The following is a 9487-nucleotide window of genomic DNA, read 5'->3' on the forward strand; positions in this document are numbered from 1 at the left end:
AGGCAAGGGCTTTAATCCAAGGTTTTCGTCAACGGGCTAGTGAAACCATTTATGAGGCTTGGGAGAGGTATAAATAATATCAAAGGGAGTGTCCCCATCATGGCATTCCGACATACCAAGTGCTTCAAATTTTCTATGGAGGCTTGAGCCCACAGGAAAAGACTAGCCTAGATGCGGGAGCGGGTTGCCCGATTATGAACAAGACGGAGGAGCAAGTCATATAGATAATTGAGGATGTGGTGAGGCAACACATGGATTGGCAAGAAGGAGAGAGAGAGTCTCTAAACAAGGGAGGAAATGCGGTTTACTCCGTTGATCACCTCAACGCCATCAACAACTTGACGTCCCAAATCGCCAACCTTGGCAAGGAGATGACGTCCATCAAGGCAAAACTAGGGACCTCTAGTTCAACACAAGAGCATCCCTCCCAATCTAAGGGGAGAGGTATGAATCTAACTCTTCTCCTTCTACTTCTAATAACATGCCACATGGGTGTCTGTTTTGTGAAAATTGTGGGTCATATGACCATGATACCTCTTCTTGTAATTATGATTCCCAACCTCAACCCCAATATGAAGATGGTAATGATAATTAAAATGAACAAGTCAATGCCTTGTCTTATGATAATAGACCTAGGAATGACAATCAAAGATACTTACCACCTAATCGAAGAGAACTAGGGGGAAGTTCCTATAACCAAAGAGGAAATGATTATGATTACCATAACCAAAATCAATGGGGAAATAGGAACCAAAGGGACCAAAATCCCCAAGGTAACTACAACCAACAAGGTGGTTATGGTAACCATGGGAATCAAGGGCAATATCACCAAGGAGGAAACTCTAATAATCGGAACAGTTGGAACAACAATAATAATAGAGGTTCTTCTAATCAAAATGCTTCCAATTCGAATGTTAGAGGTAATAGAGCTCCCCAAGATAACTACTATGCACAAGCACCACCTATTATGTCTAGCTTGGAGGAAATGATGGAAAGTCAAACCAAAATGTTCAACACTTTCATGGCCTCTAGTGATAAGAAATTTAGTGAAGTCATGACCCATAATAAAATGCTTGAAACACAAATTTCTCAATTGGCCAATGCTTTGAAGGAAGGGACTAGCACTTCTAAACTTCCACCCCAAGGACTAGATCCTAAGAGACCCGTAAATGTTATATCAACTAGAAGTAGTAAAGTGTTGAAAGAGAGTGTTCCTAAAAGAAGCAATGAGAGAATGAACATGAGTGAGCCTCCCCTTGAGAGTGATTTTAAACAAGAGAGAGAGCAAAACCATGAGAATGAAAAAAAGAAAGAATGTGAGAAAGGAAAAGATTTTGAAAAAGAGAGTGGAGAGAAAAGAGAAAAAGAGAGAGAAACAAAACAATTGCAAAGGCTACCATATCCTCATAAATTTGTTAGAAACAAATTAGATGTGCAATTTGGAAAGTTTCTCGAAACATTGAAACAAATTCACCTTTCAATTCCTTTTACCGATGCTATCAAGCAAATGCCTAACTATGCTAAGTTTTTGAAAGATATTTTGAGTGGAAGGAGAAAGTGTGAATTGGTGGAAACGGTGAATCTCACCGAGAATTGTAGTGCAATCATCATGAATAAAATGCCACCGAAATTGAAAGACCCCGGTAACTTTTCTATCCCTTGCGCTATATATAATATGCAAATTGATAATGCTTTATGTGATCTTGGGGCTAGTGTTAGCCTTATGCCATATTTGGTATATCAAATACTTGAGATAGGGGAACTTCTACCCACCAACATTACCTTACAATTGGCCGATCGTTCCATCAAATTTCCAAAAGGTAAGGTAGAGGATGTTCCTTTAAGGGTGGGAAAGTTTGTAATCCCTGTGGATTTTGTTGTGTTAGAGATGGATGAAGATGTAAACATTCCAATAGTTTTAGGAAGACCTTTTCTTGCTACTTCGGGCGCTTTAATAGATGTTAAAAGTGCTAAGATTTCACTAATAGTAGGAGATGAGGAGATAGAATTTGATTTGAATGAGAGCATGAAATATCCAAGCTCTAGTCTTGACAATTGTATGATGATTGATACTATTGATTCTATTGTGACTTCTATGCATGAGCACTTGCTCACTACTAACGATGCCCTTGAGAATGTCCTTTTGAATAAGGAAAAGATAGGTGAGCAAGGCCAGGAGATGACATTGTATGAAAGAATGCTTGAAGGAAGTACAGAAGGAAGCATTGAACAAGTATGCATGGGAATCACAAGTGATGATGCTTTGGAAATAGCTACCTCAAGAGAAGGTAAGGGTGTTCCAATGGTAGAGTTGAAAACTCTACCATCACACCTAAGATATGGGTTTTTGGGTCCTAATTCAACTTTTTCGGTAATTGTGAATTCTTCTTTGAACGAGTGCCAAACTCAAATGTTATGTGGTGTTTTAAGAAATCACCAAGGTGCTTTAGGCTATACCATTGATAACCTCAAAGGTATTAGTCCCGCTTTATGTATGCACCACATAACACTTGAGGAGAGTGCTAAGCCTTCCATTGAGAGGCAAAGGAAACTCAATCCTCAATTAGGGGAGGTGGTGAAGAAAGAAATCACCAAACTCCTTGATGCTGGCATCATCTTCCCTATTTCGAGTTCTAGATGGGTTTTCCCCGTTCATGTGGTCCCTAAAAAGGGGGGACTGACCGTAGTTGAAAATGAGAATGGTGATCTCATTTCAACTAGAACGGTGACCGGTTGGAGGATGTGCATAGACTATAGACGTCTAAATGCATCCACTAACAAGGATCATTTTCCTCTTCCTTTTATCGACCAAATGCTTGAAAGACTAACAAAGCACAAGTATTATTGCTTTCTTGATGGTTATTCGGGTTTCTTTCAAATCCCCATAAACCCGTATGATCAAGAGAAGACAACTTTTACTTGTCCATATGGTACTTTTGCATATAAGAGGATGCCGTTTGGACTTTGCAATGCCCCGGCAACCTTTCAAAGGTGCATGATGAGTATCTTTGGAGACATGTTTGAGGCCGAAATGGAAGTGTTCATGGATGATTTCTCGGTAGGGGGCCTTTCATTTGAAGATTGTTTGTCCAATTTGGGCAAATTCTTAGCAAGATGTGAGAAGGTCAACTTGGTCCTAAATTGGGAAAAATGCCACTTCATGGTTGAAGAGGGAATCGTCCTTGGTCACAAAATATCAAGCAAGGGGATTGAGGTCGACAAGGCCAAAGTTGAAGTGATTGAAAAATTGCCACCTCCAATTAATGTGAGAGGAGTAAGATCCTTTTTAGGGCATGCCAGGTTCTATAGGAGATTTATCAAGAATTTCTCACAAATTCCTAGACCCCTAAATTCTCTTCTTCAAAAGGATGCCATCTTTAATTTTGATGAAAAGTGTCTTCAAGCTTTCAACAAATTAAAGGAGGCCTTGATCTCTACTCCAATCGTGCAAGGGCCAAGATGGGATTGCCGTTTGAACTTATGTGCGATGCTAGTGATGTTGCAATTGGAGGGGTGTTAGGACAAAGAATTGAGAAGTAGCTTCACGTCATTTACTACATGTCCAAGACCTTGAATGAAGCTCAACGGAACTACACCACAACGGAGAAAGAGTTTCTTGCCGTGGTACATGCTTTTGAGAAGTTTTAGAACTACCTCATTGGTTCCAAAACTATTGTTTACACCGATCATGCGGCTATTAATTAGGTACCTTGTGGCAAAGAAAGAGTCCAAACCTCGTCTTCTTCGATGGGTCCTATCTCTCCAACAATTTCATGTTGAAATCCGTGACAAGAAAGGGGCCGAGAATGTGGTTGCGGACCATCTTTCTCGATTAGAGAATGTGAAAGCCAGTGATGATGAAATCCCCATATGTGATGAATTGAGAGATGATGTGCTCTATATCTTGAATGAAAAGGAGTTTCCTTGGTTCGCCGACTTGGTGAACTATTTGGCTTGTGGAGAATTCCCTCCCGATTTCTCCAAGAACCAAAGAAAGAAGCTAAAGAGGGAAGCAAGATACTATGTATGGGATGACCCTATTCTCTACAAAAGAGGAGTAGATGGTTTGCTCTATAGGTGTGTTCCGGATGAACAAGTCCAAAGTGTGCTCAAGATGTTCCATTCCGATCCATGTGGAGGGCATATGGGAGCCAACAAAACAGCGTTGAAGGTCTTGCATAGCGGTTTGTGGTGGCCTCACATTTTCAAAGATGAGGGCATATGTGGAGGGCATAAAGACTTGTGACCGGTGTCAACGAACCGGCAACATATCCAAGCATAATGAGATGCCTCAACAACCGATTCTTGAGCTAGAGGTATTTGATGTATGGGGTATTGATTTCATGAGGCCATTCCCTACTTCTTATGGAAATCAATACATCCTTGTGGCGGTCGATTACGTATCAAAATGGGTTGAAGCCATTGCCTCCCCAACTAATGACCACAAGGTAGTCATGAAGATGTTCAAGAAAGTCATATTTCCAAGATTCGGAATTCCTAGAGCAGTGGTAAGTGACAACGGTTCACATTTCATTCATAGTGCTTTTCAAAAGATGCTAAGAAAGCACGGGGTTCACCAAAGATTCGGCCTTACCTATCATCCACAAACTAGTGGGCAAGCGGAAGTGTCCAACCGTCAAATTAAATTAATACTTGAGAAGACGGTTGCAAGGAATAGGAAGGATTGGTTGGAAAAGCTTGATGACGCTCTATGGGCATATAGAACGGCATACAAAACCCCAATAGGCACAACTCCATATCGGCTAGTGTATGAAAAATCTTGTCATCTACCGGTGGAGCTTGAACACCGAACTCAATGGGAAATTAAGAAGATTAAATTCGACTTGGCTAGCGCGGGAGAGCAAAGATGGCTTGAGTTACATGAACTTGAAGAGCTAAGATTGGAGGCCTATGGGTGTGCTAGCAACTACAAGAATCGCACTAAGGATTGCCACGACCGCAATATTGAAAAGAAAGCATTTTTGTAAAGGGGATAAGGTACTCCTCTACAACTTTAGGATGAAATTGTTTCCCGGGAAACTTTTATCAAGGTGGAGTGGTCCTTTTGTTGTCAAAGAAGTATTTCCTCATGGAGCCGTTGAAGTTTGGGATTTGGACGGAAAGAGATCCTTTAAGGTGAATGGGCATCGCCTCAAGCTTTACTACGAGGGTGCTCATGTCGGTGTAGTAGAATCAATTCAATTTAATCTTACCTCCTGAGTGTGGAGGTCGTCAAGCTATTGACGTTAAAGAAGCGCTTCCGGGAGGAAACCCGAGTAAAAAAAAAACCAAAAAAGAAACATTTGACAAGAGGAAGAAAATGAGAAATAACACAATAAGAGAGTGAGAAAAGAAAGAAGAGTGTTGGTAATATCTGATTTTGGCTAACATTTGGTTGAATTATGTCCTTATGGTTTTGATGTAGGAAAAAGAAGCAAAAAGGAAGCAAAGAAGGAAATTAATCTAGCCATAAGCAGCGAGGAACGGGCGCTCCTAAACATTGCACGCCCGCTCCTCACAGGGGCTCTAATTAAAACAAAAGTCAGAAGGTTGGCAAACGATTAGGAGCGGGTGCTCCTCAGCTTGCACGCCCGCTCCTCCATATGGAGCGGGCGCTCCAATACTTGCACGCCCGCTCCTCACAGGGTGAATTTTTGAAGGAAAAAAACAGTAGGTTCTCCCACGACTAGGAACGGGCGCTCCTATATTTGCACGCCCGCTCCTCACAGGGTAAGATTTTTGTAGAAAAAGGCAGAAGGTTGGCAGAAGATTAGGAGCGGGCGCTCCTCAGCCTGCACGCTCGCTCCTCCATCTGGAGCTGGCGCTCCTTGTATTTGCACGCCCGCTCCTTACAGGAAATGAAAAAAAAACAGAACGTTTTGCCCAGGTCTGGAGCGGGCGCTCCTCCTCACTGCACGCCAGCTCCGACCTATCCGGGTAAAAAAAAAGGGAGAGAATCTTACCCTTCCTTTCAATCTCCTTCACCCATTTTCACCAATCATTCATACCTTCTTATTCTCTCTCCTCATTCCCCATCTACTTCTCACTCTAAAACCCTCATTTTCTCCAACTTCACTCTTCAATTTCATCATCAAATCCCAACTTTTTTCACTCAAAATTAACAAATTCTTATTCTCTCTCAAATTCTCTCTCCAAAAACCATAATTTTTCACTAATTTGGGCGAAAATTTTGAAGACCCACGAAATCAAATTAAAGAACAAGCAAGGAAAAGGGGTAAAGTTTGCTAGAGGAGGAGGAAATTTGGGTAAATTGGAGGATTTTAGAGTATTTTCATACTCTAATTGGTAAAATCTTCTTCCCCACTTCACTTTCCCTCTTAAACCTTATCTTTTCTAATTTGTTTATTTCATGATTGTTGTGTGATTAGTTGCATGATTAGGTGAATTAAACAAATTTACTTGCCAATGATAATTAAATTGTAGAATTTTGTGATTACTTATGGAGTAAGAGAATTGTGATTTGTTTCTTGCTTAAGTTTGATGTTTGAAAATTTTTTTTGAACACTTAGAACGGTTAGAACGGTTTATTATTTGAACATTTAGAACGGTTAGAACGGTTTATTATTTCTAAATTACCCCCCAAGTGTTATGTATTTTACCGTGTTATTCGGTAAAATGCATAACACTTAGAATCTTTCCATTGAATGCTAATTAAAATTGGTTGTATGAGTGAACGAGTTTATCCGGATTTCATATGTAATATTTCTTAAGTCGATCAATGTTTATTAATTGGCGAATTTCATCTCCTCCGATATCCATTAATCTGATGGCTCCTCCTAATAGGATTTCAATTACGCGGTAGGGACCTATCCAATTGGGTTTGAACTTCCCTCTTGGATCAGTTGGTGGACCCCTAACCTCCTTTAGTACAAAGTCACCTTCTTTTATATTTCTGGGTTTGACTCTTTTATTGAAATGACGCGTAATGCGCCTTTGGTAGACTTGTACATGATGCAAAGCTCTTAATCGTCGTTCATCGAGGAATAAAAGCTCTTCATACCTCGTTCTTACCCATTCAGCTTCCGGTAGCTTACTTTCAAGTACGATGCATAGGGACGGTATTTCCAGTTTGACTGGTTGAACTGCGTCCATTCTAAAAACTAAGGAGTATGGAGTTAATCCTATTGATGTTCGTATAGACGTTCTATATCCCCATAATGCGAAGTGTAGTTTATTCGGCCAGTCTTTATAATTTTCTGCCATTTTCTTAATGATGACTGTTATATTTTTATTTGCCGACTCTACAGCTCCATTCATTTGAGGTATGTATGGGGATGAGTGATGATGTTTTACTTTATAACGAGTTAAGAGGGTCTCGACTTCAGCTTTGAATTGAGATCCCTGATCACTAATTAGTTCATTTGGAACTCCATATCTACAAAATATGTTTCGTTCGAGAAACTTTGCGACATGTTTAGAAGTGATATTCATGTAAGAAGCAGCCTCAATCCACTTAGTGAAGTAATCAATGGCTACTAATACGTACTCGTGCCCTCCTACTCCTGTTGGAGAGATTTTTCCAATTATGTCAATTCCCCAAGTGGAAAAAGGCCAAGGGGAAGTGAGATTGTATAGTTCGGATGGTGGAAGGTGTTGTAAATTAGCGAACATTTGGCACTCTGGACATTTTTTAACATATTGTATGCAATCATGTTCCATAGTGGAGCAATAGTACCCTTGTCGTGAAATTATTTTTGAAAGCATTTTACCATTCATGTGAGGTCCACAAACACCTTTGTGAGTATTTTCCATAAGGCGTTTGGCTTCCGGTTGGTCTATACATAATAAACTTTGACCATTAGATCCTTTTTTGCATAATTGACCATTTAATAAACCATATTGGGCCGCAAGTGTTCGTAAGGCTCGTTGGTCTTTCGATGAAGTATTTTCGGGATATTTGGCATGGGTAATATATTGGAGGATATGATCATACCAGGGACTGTCTCCTTCAATGTCATTTATTTCCTCTATTGCGTTGCAATATGCTAGTTCTTTTCTATCAACGCATAATGGCATCATATTTAAGTGATCTGGAATGTTGATCATTGAGGCTAATTTTGCTAGCGCATTGGAAAATTGATTGTCATCCCTTGGGAGATATTTAAAATCAATATGTTCAAAATGCTCGATGAATTGCTCTAGGTGTGCTTGGTATAATATCATTGTGGAGTTCTTTATTTTCCATTTTTTTAGTATATGATTTATAATCAAACTAGAATCTCCATATACCTCTAATTTTTGCACACCTATGCTAGCTGCTGCTTCTAATCCAATAATGCACGCTTTACATTCTGCGGCATTATTGGTAACCTCAAAGTCTAGTTTAATAGAGATTGGAGTATGTGCTCCCTCTGGACTTATGAGTAACACTCATACGCCACATCCTTTTTGATTAGATGCACCGTCGAAGTACATTACCCATTTGTCATCTTGTGTCATGAGAATCTCTTTATTCGGAAGATGAGTAGTTTCTGCACGACTTGTTTGAAATGGATGTTGTGCCAGAAAGTCGAAAATTACTTTTCCTTTCATTGATTTTTCAGGAATATATTTTAACTCAAATTCGGCCAACATCACCAACCACTTAGATATCCTTCCTTGTATAGGTGGTTGTTCAAACAAATACTTTATCGGGTTTTGTTGAGAAATCACATGAGTAGTGTGTGGTAGCATATAATGTCGTAATTTTTTAGTTTGCCACACTAATGCCGGGCTTGTCTTTTCCAAGGTGCTATATTTTGTTTCATATTGGATGAATTTTTTACTTATGTAATAGATTGCACGGTCGACTTTTTCTACCTCTTGTGCTAACATGGCGTCTGTGGCTGAGTCTGTAACTGTAATGTATAGCCTAAGAGGTAGTTTGGGTACTGGTGGTGCTAAAATTGGTGGACTTTTGAAATAATCTTTGATTTTCTCAAAGGCCTTTTGGCATTGATCGTCCCATTCATGTTTCTCCTCTTTTTTCAATTTTTTAAATATTGACTCACAAGTCATAGTCAATTTGTTGAAAAATCGACTAATGTATTGTAGTTTGCCAAGGAATCCCCTGATTTCTTTTTCTGTTTGAGGGGGAGGCATGTCAACAATTGCCTTTATTTTAGAGGGATCGATCTTGATGCTACGTGTGCTTACTACGTATCCGAGTAAATTGCCAGAAGTTACTTCGAAGGCGCATTTTTGTGGATTCAATCGCATTTTGTATTCTTTTATGCGAGTGAAAAATTTGCGTAAAACTTTTATATGTCCCATTCTATCTTTGGACTTTACTATCATATCATCCACATACCATTCTACTTCTTTGTGCATCATATCATGGAAGAGAGTCGTAGCCGTTCTTTGGTACGTAGCTCTTGCATTTTTTAAACCAAATGGCATGACTGTGTAGCAATACGTACCCCAAGGGGTAATAAAGCACACTCTTTGACACATCTTCTCTTTTTCCTCACTTGAATCACAATCATTC

At 39.7% G+C, this 9487-nt stretch overlaps 1 non-coding gene across 1 annotated transcript; it reads right to left on the reverse strand.

The window, feature by feature from the left end:
* LOC145573521 (small nucleolar RNA R71) lies at positions 1–106 on the reverse strand. The gene has a single exon (XR_014097521.1). It is a non-coding gene; the product is annotated as a small nucleolar RNA R71 (small nucleolar RNA).
* Positions 107–9487: the final 9381 nt, after the last annotated feature.

The sequence above is a fragment of the Chenopodium album genome, chromosome 12 (genome assembly GCF_948465745.1).
Source record: "Chenopodium album chromosome 12, dcCheAlbu1.1, whole genome shotgun sequence".
Taxonomy (NCBI): Eukaryota; Viridiplantae; Streptophyta; class Magnoliopsida; order Caryophyllales; family Amaranthaceae; genus Chenopodium; species Chenopodium album.